This window comes from Trachypithecus francoisi, unplaced genomic scaffold, assembly GCF_009764315.1.
Source record: "Trachypithecus francoisi isolate TF-2019V2 unplaced genomic scaffold, Tfra_2.0 Lachesis_group4, whole genome shotgun sequence".
Classification (NCBI taxonomy): Eukaryota; Metazoa; Chordata; class Mammalia; order Primates; family Cercopithecidae; genus Trachypithecus; species Trachypithecus francoisi.
Window position 1 is genome coordinate 98,157,453 of NW_022681469.1, and position 16,545 is coordinate 98,173,997.

The 16,545-nt window shown below is 46.3% G+C and overlaps 1 protein-coding gene across 6 annotated transcripts in view; it reads left to right on the top strand.

The window, feature by feature from the left end:
• SNX10 (sorting nexin 10) overlaps positions 1–16,545 on the top strand; it is an 86,159-nt gene that overhangs the window by 7,844 nt on the left and 61,770 nt on the right. The window contains exon 2 of one of the 6 annotated variants that reach the window (XM_033192487.1): positions 7,338–7,536. The exons of the other annotated variants lie outside the window; for them this stretch is intronic. The gene's annotated coding sequence lies outside the window, so the exon portion shown is untranslated. The remainder of the gene's footprint in view (positions 1–7,337; positions 7,537–16,545) is intronic. 6 annotated transcript variants of the gene reach the window in all.

The following is a 16,545-nucleotide window of genomic DNA, read 5'->3' on the forward strand; positions in this document are numbered from 1 at the left end:
AACTTCTGCCTCCTGGGTTCAAGCGATTCTTCTGCCTCACCCTCCTGAGTAGCTGGGATTACAGGCGTGCGCCACCATGCTTGGCTAATTTTTGTATTTTTAGTAGAGACAGGGTCTCACCATGTTGGTCAGGCTGGTCTTGAACTTCTGACCTGGTGATCCATCCGCCTTGGCCTCCCAAAGTGCTGGGATTACAGGCGTGAGCCACCACGCCTGGCCTGCAATTTTTTTTTTTTTCAGCTCACTGCAACCTCGGCCTCCAGAGTTCAAGCGGTTCTTCTGCCTTAGCCTCCCCAGTAGCTGGGATTACAGGTGCGCACCACCATACCCAGATCGTTTTTGTATTTTTAGTAGAGACAGGGTTTCACCATATTGGCCAGGCTGGTCTCGAACTCCTGACCTCGTGATCTGGCCACCTTGGCCTCCCAAAGTGCTGGGATTACAGGTGTGAGCCACCGTGTATGGCCTATATTTCTATTTTTTTAGCCCAAACTTTGAAATAATTTTAAACTTATAAAAAGTGCAGGCTGGGTGTAGTGGCTCACACCTGTAATCCCAGCCCTTTGGAGGCTGAGGTGGGAGGATTGCTTGAGCCCAGGAATTTGAGATCAGCCTAGGCAACATAGTGAGACCTTGTCTCTGTTTTCAAAAAAACTTTTAGAATGGAGAAGCTGGGCATGGTGGCTCACGTCTATAATTCCAGCACTTTGGGAGGCCGAGGTGGGTGAATCTCCTGAGGTCAGGAGTTCAAGACCAGGCTGGCCAACATGGTAAAACCCTATCTTTACTAAAAATGCAAAAATTAGCCGGGCATGGTGGTGCATGCCTGTAATCCCAGCCACTGGGGAGGCTGAGGCAGGAGAATTGCTTAAACCTGGGAGGCGGAGGTTGCAGTGAGCAGAGATTATGCCACTGCACTCCAGCCTGGGCAACAGAGCGAGAGTCTGTTTCAGAAAAGTAAATAAGTAAATACAAATAAAATAAAATAAAGTGCCAAAATAATAAACTTTTTTTTGGCTCAGGCGATTAGAGACTATGTCTTGCTGTGTTGCCCAGGCTGGTCTCAAACTCCTGGTCTCAAGTGATTCTGCTGCCTTGGCTCCCAAAGGGCTTAGGATTACAGGCATGAGCCACCACATCTAGCCCTAAATCTTTTATTTTTAAAGCTAATGAGTATGTTTTGCTGAAATAAAATAATACTTAAAACCTGTGGAAAAAAATAACAAAATGATTTGAAGTATTAACAGGGCCCTCCTGCCTAGAGCCTTCCAGCTGAACTGCCTGGGGAGGGGGTGGTCTCTGCTAGAATGGAAGACCTGGTCCTCTGGATTTCCAGGTGAGTGTTCCCAGTTGCTTTTTCTGCTACTTATTTTAAAAGGTTTATCCCAGCCTCCATCTCTGAAGGCAGGAGTTGTACGCAGCAAGAGTATTGCTTACTTCAGAAGGGTGATTACCCTGGATTTCATGGTCTTTAAGTACTTTAAAAGAATTAGGCTGAGTGCCGTATCTCTCACTGTAATCTCAGCATTTTGGGAGGCTAAGGTGGGCGAATCACTTGAGCTCAGGAATTCGAGACCAGCCTGGCCAACATGGTGAAACTCCGTCTCTACTAAAAATACAAAAATTAGCCGGGTGTGGTGGTGAGCACCTATAGTCCCAGCTACGTGGGAGGCTGCGATGGGAGAATCACTTGAGCCTGGGAGGCGGAGGTGGCAGTGAGCCGAGATTGGACCACTGCACTCCAGCCTGGGTGACAGAGTGATACTCTGTCTCAATAAAACAAACAAACAAACAAACAAAATTAGCAATTTTGGTTGTGTTTCCTGGGTATACCTTAAAAGTAGTTCTGTTACTTCATTATTGGTATTCATTGGTGTTTTCTCAGCATCACTATCCCTTCCCAAATTCCCCCAAAAACCACACACAGAGTGTATGTCTAACCAGGCTTTCTGCCATTAACAGGGCCAGATCTTATGTTACTCATTTGTTTTTTTTTTTATTTTTTTTATTTTTTTGAGACGGAGTCTCGTTCTGTCGCCCAGGCTGGAATGCAGTGGCCGGATCTCAGCTCACTGCAAGCTCCGCCTCCTGGGTTCACGCCATTCTCCTGCCTCAGCCTCCCCAGTAGCTGGGACCACAGGCGCCTGCCACCTCGCCCGGCTAGTTTTTTGTATTTTTTAGTAGAGACGGGGTTTCACCGTGTTAGCCAGGATGGTCTTGATCTCCTGACCTTGTGATCCGCCCATCTTGGCCTCCCAAAGTGCTGGGATTACAGGCTTGAGCCACCGTGCCCGGCCTATGTTACTCATTTGTATAGTTAAATGTGTATATTCTCTTGTGCTCAAGAGAGCTGGCTGGTAAGGCAGAATTTACAATGAACTACAAATGTCATGTCCTTGATTTTTTTTTTTTTTTTTTTTTTTGAGGCGGAGTCTCGCTCTGCCGCCCGGGCTGGAGTGCAGTGACGCAATCTCGGCTCACTGCAAGCTCCGCCTCCCGGGTTCACGCCATTGCCATTCTCCTGCCTCAGCCTCCTGCGTAGCTGGGACTACAGGCGCCCGCCGCCGCGCCCGGCTAATTTTTTTGTATTTTTAATAGAGACGGGGTTTCACCGTGGTCTCGATCTCCTGACCTTGTGATTCGCCCGCCTCGGCCTCCCAAAGTGCTGGGATTACAGGCGTGAGCCACCGCGCCCGGCCGTCCTTGATTTTTTTCTTTTCCCCATGTGGTCTGAATCCCTTAGGAAGATATGAAAGGGAAGTCTTGAGCCCCTTTTCAGATTCAGGCTGGAAATGCCTAATAAATTCCTAATAGCTTCCAAGGTGCTGTGCATTAAGAAGCTTTGGATTCTTGGGGATGGGAGAACAAAAAAGAGGGTGAGGGGGAACCAAAGGGGGCACCAAAGGCCAAAGACAGACTTCACCCAGGACAAGTCCTGTGTCCAAGGAGTATGACAAGACTTTCTGACACGCTTCCAGGAACATATTGTGTTTATTTGGCATGGCATGTTTTAGGAAAGAGATGGAAACATCTATTCAGTACTCACATGTACCACACACTGTCCTGGGTACTTCAGTTTACATTATGTCATTTAATCCTGTGATACAGGAGTTGCTACAGCCATTTTCGATGATTCAGAGATATTTCATGACTTGAACAAGTGGAGGAGACAGGATTTGAACCAACAGCTGTTCCCATACCCATTTTTTTTCAGTACTTTATTTTAAGAGTCCCACCCCTGGGTTTGCTTTTTAGAGCCAAGATGCACTCTCTCTGATTTAAAAGTTTTTTTATTAAGGGAAAAGTTTAAAAGTCATACTGGTACATCATTAGGCATAGGACTCTGAGGTTTCCACTTCTGATCCTCACACATAATCCATGTAGATTATAAAAGGCTGTAACTTGGGGACTGGGTCATACATTTTTTCACTTATATCATAGACAACCAGGGTTTTGTAAAATACCTCAGAGCATTTTAACTTTGTATCAGTGGTGTGAGGTTATTTTCGTCTCTTTTTTTCCCCAACCTCCTTTCCCATTTTCCATCTCAGGTGTGCATTTTCCTTCTTTGTACCTTTTTATGCTTCCTTGATTCTGCAAAGTCCCCTTTAGCATGTGGCCAGAGTTCTCTGGGTATCAGAGAAACAGAAAGACCCATCTCAAGCTGTGTGGGCCCAGAATCTTATACAACTCTCATGGTTATAGGGCACTTGCCCTGATGTGACCTTGAGAGCCAACTCCTTTGCAGGCAGGAGATGGATGCTACCCAGCCTGGCACCAACAGTGACAATGGGGGCCACCTCTGCAGCCCCAAGACAACCCCACCTCAGCACTGTGTTTCCATTCATGTGGTCTTCCTCTGTGTGCAGCAAGCTTCCTCTTTCACATTTTTGTACAGCTTCTCTCTTAAGTACAGTGCACCTCAACCTGGCCTACGTATAGCCCAGGACCCTCGGGTAATGTCTTACTCATCTTGTGTGTTGTGTGCTCTTATCCTTCGCTTTCACTAGCGTGGCTGCTTTCTGCCGGGTGCACCCTCGATTTCTGTTCCTCCCTGCTCCCTGGTTCCTGTGACCACTTTTGCTGCATACCCACAAAGGCTGGGCTTGGAGTCCTGACCCCAGTTTTGCCATCTCTAGACAAAATATATTTCTGGCCTGGTAGGGTGGCTCACGCTTGTAATCCTATCACTTTGGGAGGCCGAGGCGAGTGGATCACTTGAGGCCAGGAGTTTGAGACCAGCAGGGCCAACATGGCGGGAGGGAGACAGAGGCTGCAGTGAGCCGAAATCGCACTGCACTCCAGCCTGGGCACGGGGTGAGACTTCTTCTCAAAAAAAAAAAATAAATAAAATCTGTTTCTGATAGTCTCAGAAATGAGAGAGAGAGAGAAGAGAGAGAGAGAGAGAGGACCCTAAAGGAAGGGAGATCAGAGGTAACACATGGATTGAGAATCCTCCTCAGCTAAAATCAGCTACTGAGAATTAGAATGCATTAGCTTCAACTCTGTTGGTGGCAGATCCCCTAAAGTCTTCGAAAGACTTTGTCGTGATTCTTTCAAGATTTGCAATATTCTTGCAGATTCATCCCTTTGTACTTCAGCTGTTGCTGGTTTTAAAGAAGAGAAACTTTCCTATGTTAGCATTGGGAGTTGGGGTCTTAATATAAGGATACTACAGACAACTCAAAGGCACCTTGCTTGGAACTGGAAAGTCAAAAACTGAAGTTGCACTTCACTCCTCTTGCAAGGGTCCAAGGCCTCTAACTCCGTCTCCCTGTTTCTCTGGCTGGGGATTCTCCACCTGCACGTGGTTCAGTGTGGCCTGCCTGGCCCTGCCTGCACGTGGCTTCCCATCCAAGGGCTCGCTGCCCTCTGATGCAGTCTCTCAGGCTCCTCCGACCCTCTTAGTACATTTTTGCCTTCATCATGCTGAACTCCTCAACTTTCCTCTATTCATCTGGCCACTCTGCTCCATTCCCTTGCTTGTTCCTCTGCTTTCTCTGATTCCTCCATTTGACAACTCCTTGGGGCCTGTTCTGAGCCCTCTTCTTTTCTCTATGTTTCCTCCCTAGATCTGTGGTTTTCCAACATTTTTGTGCATAGGAATTATCTGGGAAACTTGTTAAGGCAGATTTCTGGGTCTCAGTATTCCAATTCAGTAGTTCTAGGATGAGACCTAGGAACTTCTATCTTATTCCTGGGTGATCTAGAGGCTGTGACACACTCAAGACAAGCTGGTTTCATTCTATGACTTTAAGTGTCGTTGATAAATTACCGGTTCCCTGGTGTGGATATCTAGCTCTCTTGAGAGCTCCAGGTGTAGATATTTAACGTAGAATTTGACTGTGGCTTCTTGGGTTTGTCACAGACATCTCAAATTAACTTGCCCAACACTTGATCCTCTCCCCAGTTTTGTAAGGGCCTAACACTTACATAGTTTGGGGTCCTTTGTAAGAAAAGGAACACAGAATTGAGAATACAAAATGAGGCTGAGCGCAGTGGCTGAAGCCTATAATCCCAGCACTTTGGGAGGCCGAGACGGGCGGATCACGAGGTCAGGAGATCGAGACCATCCTGGCTAACACGGTGAAACCCCGTCTCTACTAAAAAATACAAAAAAAAACTAGCCGGGCGAGGTGGCGGGCGCCTGTAGTCCCAGCTACTCGGGAGGCTGAGGCAGGAGAATGGCGTGAACCCGGGAGGCGGAGCTTGCAGTGAGCTGAGATCCAGCCACTGCACTCCAGCCTGGGCGACAGAGCAAGACTCCATCTCAAAAAAAAAAAAAAAAAAAAAAGAGAATACAAAATGAGATGTGGGAACGTAGTGGTGCACTGTGCAGATTAGGGTTTGGAAACTTGGCTTCTGTAGCCTTGGGTCATTCCTCCTCTGCTTTCCTACTCACCCCAACACTGCCTCCTCCAGCCTTCCCCATCTGAATAAAGGCCTATGCCTTCCATTTGTCAAACGACCAGAAACCTAGGAGCCGTTTGTCATCTTCAGCCCACTTCTGAGCCCTCTGAAGGTCTTGCTTGATTCTCCAATTCAGTACCCCCTTGCCCCAAATCTCAGGATGCCATTGTTACTTTCCTATTAGCTTCTGATTGAGTCTTTCTGGTTCCACTTTGCTCCCTTCCAGTCCAATTTTCCATTGGCAGACAGAGCAGTCTTTTAAAGTACATCAGAACATGTCATTCCAGTCCTGCCATGCGCATAGAAATGGCTGAGCCTGGTGGCAGGGCCAGGGTGTGGGCAGATGGGAGAGGGTCAGGTGGGATCACACCACACAAGCTTGACCGTCCCGGAACCTTGAAAGAAGTGGGGGTGTGTCTGGGGAGGTATACAAGAATTATCAACTACACTTGTTTGTTTCAGTCCCACTTCACCACATTTCATTGGAAGAACTTGAGCTGTATAAGTAAGGCTTGTGAACACAAATGGGGATAGGTACTCCCTAATTCTTTGCTTTTCAGTACATTCCTGTGGTGTTTGATGCTAAATAGTGCAATCAAACTGTGTTTAATTACTTTTGGGGAAGAATCACACATTCTCTTTTAACCCCAGTGTCATCTTTTAGCGCTGAGTTCCTGTTCCTTAGAGAGCTGATTAAACTTGGTGAGAACCCACAAGTCCATGGCCCAGGGAAATCCAAAGCCCTGCCCACGTTTTCTGTGAATTCCTGGGGAGGTGGATGGGGGAGGCCTCCTGTGCTTTCTTTTTTACCTTGGTGTTAGCCCCGACACAAACTCAGCCTCTTCCCTCATGGATGGAGAAATCTACCACCCCTACCATGTGTTTTCTTAGTTGAGTGGACTTTTGGGTTAGTGGAGAAGTCACCCTGTGGGGCTCCTGACCTTGCATAGTCTCCTGGGTCCCTCTTTTCTCCTCTCATCCCTACCCCTCACTCCATCCCGCTCACTTGTCCTTAAGCTCTAGTCTTCTTCCTCTGTAACTATGGATACTCCCTAGTTCCTGTCTTCAACTTACAAACCCAAGTCAAAGTATAGGGCAGAACAAAGGACTTTATATGTAGGGAACCAGCACTGCTTAGAGGTTATAAATACAAACACACCCAAAAGAGTTTTCTATCACACTGTAATTATCTTCCCCTTTCTCACTGATATAGCAGCTCTTACTGTAGAGTGGCATTTGGAAGAGCTGGGGGGAAGATGTGCTCTTCCTGCCGACCCCAAAGGTCACTGTCTGGGTTAGGGGGCAGCCAGTGTTACTGTAGCTCTGGGTTCTGGACTCTCACAGCAGACAACTTGGAGTCTCTTCATCAGTTTGTCTGCAGATGATCAGACCCTGAGAAACTGAGCTCTTTCTGTCTAAACACACAGGAAACTTCCTATGCTGAGAAATCAGCTTAAAGATTTACAACCAGGCGCAGACCGGATGCTGCGATTTGCTAGTCACCTCGCTTTGCTAGTGGTTGGGAAACTGAAAAACGGTGGCGTCTATTTTGAGGACTTTGCCAAACTGAGTCTGTAGACAGACACATGTCAAATGCCCTTGGATTACAGTCATTATTGCCAGCAGGTAAGAGTTTAAGAATAATAACTTTGGCATTTCACCCACTTCTATTATTTGTTAAATTATTTATTTATTTTAGACAGTCTCTCTCTGTTGCCCAGGCTGGAGTGCGGTGGCGCAATCGTGAGTCACTGCAACCTCTGCCTCCCAGGGTTAAACGATTCTCATGCCTCAACCTCCTGAGCAGTTGGGACTACAGGCATGAGCCACCACACCTGGCTAATTTTTTTGTATTTTTTTTTGTAGAGACAGGGTTTTGCCAGATTGGCCAGGCTGATCTCGAACTCCTGGGCTGAAGCGATCCGCCCACCTTGGCCTCCCAAAGTGCTGGGATTTTAGATGTGACCCACTGTACCCAGCCACATTTCACCCACTTTTTTTTTTTTTGAGTCGGAGTCTCGCTGTGTCACCCAGACTGGAATGCAGTGGCGCGATGTCAGCTCACTGCAAGCTCTGCCTCCCGGGTTCACGCCATTCTCTTGCCTTAGCCTCCTGAGTAGCCGGGACTACAGGCGCCCGCCACTACACCCGGCTAAGTTTTGTATTTTTTTTTTTTTTAGTAGAGACGGGGTTTCACTGTGTTAGCCGTGATGATCTCGATCTCCTGACCTTGTGATCCTCCCGCCTCGGCCTCCCAAAGTGCTAGGATTATAGGCGTGAGCCACCGCGCCTGGCCTCACCAACTTTTTAAAAGGACTTTCTTGTATTACTTATCTTAGCCTTCTTAGATCAAGGCCAGGCATTGGACATCATGGGTAAATGATCCAACTCTTGCGGGGAGTGGCCACAGTGTGACTGAGTTTCAGAGCATTTAGATTTAAAATATTCTGCTCCCTAAATATTATTATCCCATCTGACAAAAAAGATACTTGAAGAGAATTTATTCTTTGAGACAGGGTCTTGTTTTGTCACTCAGGCTGGAGTGTAGTGATAAGATCATGGCTCACTGCAGCTTCCTGAGCTCAGATGATCCTCCTACCTCAGCCTCCTGAGTGACTGAGACTACAGGCACGCACCACCACACCTGGCTAATGTTTTTGTATTTTTGTAGAGATAGGTTTCGTCATGTTGCCCAGGTCTCGAACTCCTGGGCTCAAGCGATCCACCAACCTCAGCTTCCCGAAGCACTGGGATTACAGGCATGAGCCACTGTGCCCAGACAGAAAATTTTTGTAAAGGAACAAATGCTCTGTGATCATGAGGAAGGCACCTCAGCATTTTTCATGTTGTGGGTCCTAGGAAAGTCTGAGAATGAACAGTGACTGCAGCTGGCAGAGTCGGAGCCAGGCACAGGCCTCCATGCTTGCTCATTTGATCTTTACAGTAGATCATGAAGCAGGTAGTTATCTCCTCTTACAGATGAGAACACTGAAGCACAGAGAGGAAGTAATTTGGCAAAGGGCAGAATGTGAATTCACAACCAGGTGGTCTGGAGTCAAATGTCTCACACTTACTTTTACCACTCACTGTGCCCCTCCTGCTCACTTTAGGGGGGCATTCCCCCCTAAACTGCTCCTCAGCAGTGGGTCTTCATGACAGAGGCACCGTGAAGGAAAGAGGGTTATTTCCAGTGTGTTGCAATGCTTTTCCTTTAGAAAAGAGAATTTCTCTCTCTGTTTAAAAGCAGAATATTAAACATTGAATTTTTTTCTCTCATCTGCATCCCTGTATCCTTTCCTTATCTCAGCCGCAAGCTGCTCTCCAGCTGCCTAAAGACTGTCCCGTCTGGACATCCCCAACACCCTAACATGTTCTAGTTGAACTCAGTTTCTTTCTTACCTCTCAAAACAGCTCCCCTTTTCCAACTTCCCCATTCTGGGAACACCAGTCTTCTTCCAGTCACCCGGCTTGTGAGTCATCCTTGACTCCCTTTTCTCCATCATGCCCTGTGTCCAAGTTTTTTCTTGTTGTTCATTCATTTATTTGTATTTTTTGAGACAGGATCTCACTCTGTCCCCCAGACTGGAGTGTAGTGGCGCGATCTCGGCTCACTGCAACCTCCGCCTCCCAGGCTCAAGCCATCTTCCAACCTCAGCCTCCTGAGAGCTGGGACTATGGGTGCGTGCCATGAAACCCAGCTAATTTTTGCATTTTTTTTTTTGTTTTTGTTCCAGAGATGGGGTTTTGCCATGTTGGCCAGGCTGGCATTCTTTTTTTTTTTTTTTTAAATAGTCTTTATTTTTTTAGAGCAGTTTTAGGTTCATAGCAAAAAGGAAAGTATAGAGCTTCCCTGCTCCCCATAACTCACCTCTCCCATTATCATCATCAGCACCGTGGGAGTACATTGGTAACAGTTGATGAACCTGCATTGATACATTATCGTCACCCAAAGTGAACGTCTGTAGTTTGCCTTAGGGTTCATTCTTGGTGGTGTATGTTCTATGGGTTTTGACAAATGTGCAATGCCATGTATCTGCCATTGTAGTATCACATCGAATTACTTCACTGCCCAGAAAACCTCGGCTCTGCTTCTTGTTGTTTTTCAGTGTGCTTCTCCATTTTTCCTGCCCGCCTGAGTCCATGAGCTCTTCCTCTGGCTGGCGCATTCCATCAGTCTCCTGATGAAGCTCTTGGCTTGTAATTTCTCTCCCTGGCAATCCTTCCAACACCCATCCCAGATGAATCACTGCCATCATGTCAAGCTTCCACTTACTCCATCCCTGCCTTCCAACAGGATAGAAGTCCAAATTCCTCCTCTTGTTCTTCAGGGACTTCCCAATCCTAGAATGCTTACCACAGCCTGTGATATTGTGTTATATATGTTGGTTTTGCCCACAGTTCCTGGCCCATAAATCCCATAGCCCTTGTTACAGTGTTTGGGTGTTTTAGGCCTCAGAAGCAGGCCTCAGAAAACAGGACCTTTTGCTGACCTTCTCCTGTTCTCCCTTCAGCCTGCTCCTTTTTGTCCCCAAGGCTAATCTTCCCCTGTGTTTCCATAAAGAAATGATCAGACTTACCTTGTGTGATTGTAGATCATAAGACCCTCTTTTCAGGAGGAGTCCTGCCCTTTACCCTGCAGGAAGCAATGTTGCGCCAAGAGGCCTAGAAGAATCTGAACAGACAGGCCTTTCTGGGTTCCCCACTCAGTGTGTTAGTATAGGGTCACACCCTTTTTGTCCAATCACATTTCTGCATGGCTGCCCATGCTTCAGTCATGCCTGTTCAATGAAGTCTCTGTAAAAGGCCCAAGAGGACAGGGTTTGGAGGGCTTCTGGAAGGCTGAACACGTGGAGGTTCCTTGGGGGTGGTGCACCCAGGGAGGTATAGGAGCTCCATACCCATAGCTTGTCCTGTGCGTCTCCATCTGTGTCCTTTGTACTATCCTTTATAATAAACCAGTAATGAGCTTTGTGAACCACTCTAGCAAATTAATCAAACCCAAGGAGTAGGTCGTGGGATCCCCCGTTTATAGCCAGTGAGTCAGAAGTACAAGTGAAACTGGGGCTTGAAATTGGCACGTTAAGTGGGGGCAGTCATTTGGGTCTGAGCCTCAACCTCTGGGATCTGATAATGTCCCCAGGTAGTTAGGGTCAGAATTGAACTGGGTTGGAGGACACCCGGCTGGTGTCTACCACAGAATTGATTGCTTGCCTGTTGGTGGGAAGAAGTCCCCACACACTTGGTCACAGAAATCTTCTATATTGATTGATTGTCTTTGAGTAAGAGAGTTAAAAAAAATGCTTTGAGTCTGAGTTTCTCAGACAGCTCTTCAGACAAACCTCCTTGTGATAATTCTGCCAGCATAGCCCTCCATGGGAGACTGGGCCCCTCACTTCTCCCAAACTCATTACTGCCTCTTAATCACCGCAGGCTGGTTCTGTTTTCTCTGCTTGTCCTAATGTGAGCATCAAGACCTAGTCAAGCCCTGCCTTCTCCATGAAGCCTCCCCCTGCATTCTTCCCGTTAGCCCTGCTACCAGTGCAGTTTCTTCTGGCACATCACAGTGAGCATTGCGTTAGAAGTGGCCTGTTTCATATCTGAGTCTTGACATCTTTAGGTATTAGAACTCAAGGAGTGTTACTTAATCATCCAAAAACAAAAAAATATCCCTCACCAGGACCAAACCTGGAACTTTCACCCAGTCGGCTCTCAGTGATTATATATTGGACTGACTTGCCACTGTGCTCTGCTTAGCCTTAGGTGGCCCTTCATAGCTAGTGACCCTAACCAGGTCTGCCGAGTGAATGCACTGCACTTTTCTCAGTATTACCTCTTTTTGGAAGATAAGTATTATGTCTTTTCAGGTATCCTGCTGTTGGCTTCTCCCAGGTTCATGTATGGGAAGAAATCTACCCCCAACCCTCATCCCTAAAGCATTTGAGCCGTTAATAACTCAGTTCATCAACTGAGTTACTACTTCTAAGTCATTTATTTCTAAGGGGGATGTTTGGATGCCCTGTTGGATGTAGGGGTACCTTGTGGTGAGGGTGAGGGCTCCTCTGAGTCTGGCTGCCTGGACCCAGATCCTGGCTTGTTCACTTGATCAGCTGCACAGCCTTAGGTGCCTTTTCCTTATTTGCAAAATTGGAGTAATGATGATACCTGGCTTCTGGGGCCCTTACCAGGATTAGATGAGGTAATTCATGTTGCAAGCTTTGCATGGTATCTGGGACATAGTAAACAATTTTTTTTTGGTCTTACTGCTATTTTGCATTTTTAATGGCATAATTTTAACATTATTCCCCAGTCTCATCCTCCGCAGTCCAGTGGAGTTAGTTCAGGAGGAAAGACAGAAAACAGAGACCATTTCACTCTGCGTTGTTGCTGGCTAAACGCCTTCTTTCCTCACAAGATGAATGATTAACCATGAGTGGGCTCACAAGTGGGCTGGCGGGAGAGGCGGGGGCTGTCGTTCTTGTACCCATCTTCCCTTTCCAGGTGGTTGGGCTGCTTAGAAACTTGATGGAGATGCAGAAGTGGAGAAAGTCAGCTGGAACTCGTTCAGTCACATTTAATTTACTGCATGTTTTCTGGGCACTGACAGTATGCCAGGCACTGTGCTAAGTGCTAAAGTTATAAAGCATAAATAATTTGGACAAGGTCCCTGCCCTCAAGGGACTTTACAGAGGACATATAATCCTCAAGAAAATAGATTAATAGATAAATAATAAATTAATATGGACTGCGACAAAGTCCGAGGAGAAAATGAAAGGATAGAGTTCCTGGGGGAGTCTGCGTTAGTGGGTGGTCAGGGAACCCTCTCTGGGGAGGTGGTCTTTAAACCAAGATCTGAAGCTGGGAAGGAGCCATCTTGGTGAGTTGGGGGTGGGGAGGTGGAAAGGGGAGAATGTGGAGAGAACAGCAGCAGGAGGGGCCTGAGAGAGGAAGCTGAGGAACTTTTTTTTTTTTTTTTTTTTTTTGAGACGGAGTCTTGCTCTTTCGCCCGGGCTGGAGTGCAGTGGCTGGATCTCAGCTCACTGCAAGCTCCGCCTCCCGGGTTTTACGCCATTCTCCTGCCTCAGCCTCCAGAGTAGCTGGGGCTACAGGCGCCCGCCACCTCGCCCGGCTAGTTTTTTGTGTTTTTAGTAGAGACGGGGTTTCACCGTGTTAGCCAGGATGGTCTCGATCTCCTGACCTCGTGATCCGCCCGTCTCGGCCTCCCAAAGTGCTGGGATTACAGGCTTGAGCCACCGCGCCCGGCCTTTTTTTTTTTTTTTTTTTTTTTTTGAGACGGAGTCTCGCGCTGTCTCAAAGCGATCTCGGCTCTGCAAGCTCCGCCTCCCAGGTTCACGCCATTCTGCTGCCCCAGCCTCCCGAGTAGCTGGGACTACAGGTGGCAGCCACCATGCCTGGCTAATTGTTTTTTGTATTTTTAGTAGAGACGGGGTTTGACTGTGTTAGCCAGGATGGTCTCGATCTCTGGACCTCCTGTTCTGCACACCTTGGCCTCCCAAAGTGCGGGGATTACAGGCGTGAGCCACCGCTCCCCGCCAAGCCGAGGAACTGTTAATAGTCTGGTCACTGTGAAAAGATACCTGGAGTGTGCAGAAGAGCTTGGCTGAGGGGGTGACCAGGGAACCGAAGAGGCGAGGCTTATAGGGATTGTGTAAGTGCATACCCCGTTAATCTGGAACAGTGGTTTAACATTTTTAAATTAAATTATTTTTATTTTTATTTTTGAGACAGGGTCTCATTCTGTCGCCCAGACTGGAATGTAATGGCACGATCTTGGCTCAGTACAACCTCCGCCTCTCGGGTTCAAGGATTCTCATGCCTCAGCCTCCCAAGTAGTTGGGACTACAGGCATGCGCCACTACACCCGGCTAATCTTTATATTTTTAGTGGAGACGGGGTTTCACTGTATTGCCCAGGCTGGTCTGGAACCCCTGGGCTCAAGCGATTCTCCTACCTCGGCCTCCAAAAGTGCTGGGATTAGAGGTGTGAGCCACTGCACCTGGCCAGTGACTTAAAATTTTTTTCTATCATTGATATAATTGAGAAGGCGTAAGATACTCTTCTAGTGTGGGGTTGTTGCACTGGGAGGAGGGGATTGTCAGGGTGTGTGGGGTTGAAAAGAGGCCATGGTGATTTGGACATACCTTGCTTTCCATCTCTTCAAATTGAGAAACACAGCTCTTCAAAACCCACTCAGAATCCTTGGGCATCTGGGAACATTTACATCTCTTACTTTTCAATTAAATTTTGAAGGGTTATAGAGGCACACTATAGGAACATGGAATTCTGTCAATTGTTGAGAACATTGGCTCAGACCTCTGAGGCTGAGTCACTGTTTAATTGGATTACTGTGTGGCCCACTTAAATAAATACTGTTTTTGAATAGAAAAGTTATTTTCTTTTGAAATTGTATGAACAAGACTTTGGAGACATCCTTTAAGATTTTCACGCACATGTATATTGCCCTTTTGCTGAGAGAGGCAGTGTCGAGGGGATAAGAGAACAGCTGGCATTGCATTTGTGTCTGCACCAGGCTCTGTGGCTTTGGGCAGTGATTTAACTTCTCTGGTAAATGGGACAAATCAGTCTTGCACTGCCTGCCTCATCAGCTGTCATGGAACCGTGCTTTTTAAATTACACAATATCAGAAGACAAAAGTTACTTCAAAAAAATTAAATTTAGTTTCTGTACATTATGGCCCATAGCACATTACGGCCATAAATTACACAATATCAGAAGACAAAAGTTACTTCAAAAAAATTAAATTTAGTTTCTGTACATTATGACCCATAGCACATTACAGCCAGGATGTAATTCATGACTGTGGAACAGAACTTTTCACCTTTCACAGATGACTGGTATTGGGAGAACCTATTCCTGATGGTTAACATGGGTTCTTTTCTATTTCCTAGGTGTCTCGACTGGTTTGAGAAATAAATGGAAAGAGTACAAGAGAGATAAATTTAAAGCTGGGTGTCCAGGGGAGACATCACATGGCAGGATCCGTGATGTTCTCTGAGCAGTAAAACCAGCAAGTTTTTATTAGCGATTTTCAAAAGGGGAGGGAGTGCACGAATAAGGTGTGGGTCACAGAGATCACGTACTTCACAAGGTAATAAAATATCACAAAGCAAGTGGAGGCAAGGCAAGATCACAGGACCACAGGACAGGGCGAAATTAAAATTGCTAATGAAGTTTCCGCTCGTATTGTCATTGATAACATCTTACCCGGAAACGGGGTTTGAGAGCAGACAACCTGTCTGACCAAAATTGATTAGGCGGGAATTTCCCTCATCCTAATAAGCCTGGGAGCACTACAGGGGACCAGCCGTTCATAGGCCTGCCCTCAGGGGCGCATTCTCTTTCTCAGGGATGTTCCTTGCTGAGAAAAAGAATTCAGCGATGTTTCTCCTATTGGCTTTTGAAAAAGGAGAAATATGGCTTTGTTCCGTCCGGCTCACTGGCGGCCAGCTCAAAGTTACCTCCCTTGTTCCCTGAACATCGCTGTTATCCTATTCTTTTTTCAAGATGCCCAGATTTCATATTGTTCAAACACACATGCTCTTCAAACAATTTGTGCAGTTAACACAGGCTCCTGAGGCGACATTCATCCTCCTCAGCTTAAGAAGAAGATGACAAGATTAAGAGATTAAAGTAAAGACAGGCATAGGAAAACACAAGGGTATTGATTGGGGAAGTGATAAGTGTCCATGAAATCTTCACAGTTTATGTTCAGAGATTGCAGTAAAGACAGGCATAAGAAATTATAAAAGTATTAATTTGGGGAACTAATAAATGTCCACAAAATCTTCATAATTTATGTTCTTCTGCCGCGGCTTCAGCCCGTCCCTCCGTTCAGGGTCCTTGACTTCCCCCAACAACTGGTCTCTAGAAAAATCTAAAGGATAGTATTTTTATAACTTTGGAGTAGGAGTGGTTTTTGTAAGGATGGTGCAAAGCCTAGAAGCCATAAGGAAAACCTTCGTAAAAGTCATTATCTAATAAAACCACCATAAGCAACCACCATAAGCAAAACAAACAGATTACAGACCAGAAAAATGTATTTGAACTTTATGTTATATATTAGGGATTAACTTTCCTAATACAAAAATAACTCCTATGAACCAATAAGGAAAAGAACAGGAACTCTGTAAGAAAATAATGGAAAGACATAAACAATTTGTATAAAAGAAAATAGTGGCACCAGGCACTGTGGCTCAAGCCTGTAATCCCAGCACTTTGGGAGACTGAGGCTGGTGGATCACAAGGTCAGGTGTTCGAGACCAGCCTGGCCAACATGGTGAAATCCCGTCTCTCCTAAAAATACAAAAATTAGCCAGGCATGGTAGCGCTTGCTTGTAATCCCAGCTACTTAAGAGGCTGAGGCAGGAGAATCGCTTGAACCCGGGAAGCGGAGGTTGCAGTGAGCCAAGATCGTGCCACTGCACTCCAGCCTGGGTGACAGAGTGAGACTCCGTCTCAAAAAAAAAAAAAAAAAAAATAGTGGTACCAAACACATGGAAAATGCTTGCTCTTATGCATAATTGAAAAAAATACTAATTAAATCACATTGAAATTAACCATTTTTCGCCTATCTAGGATTGACAAAGATAAAACATT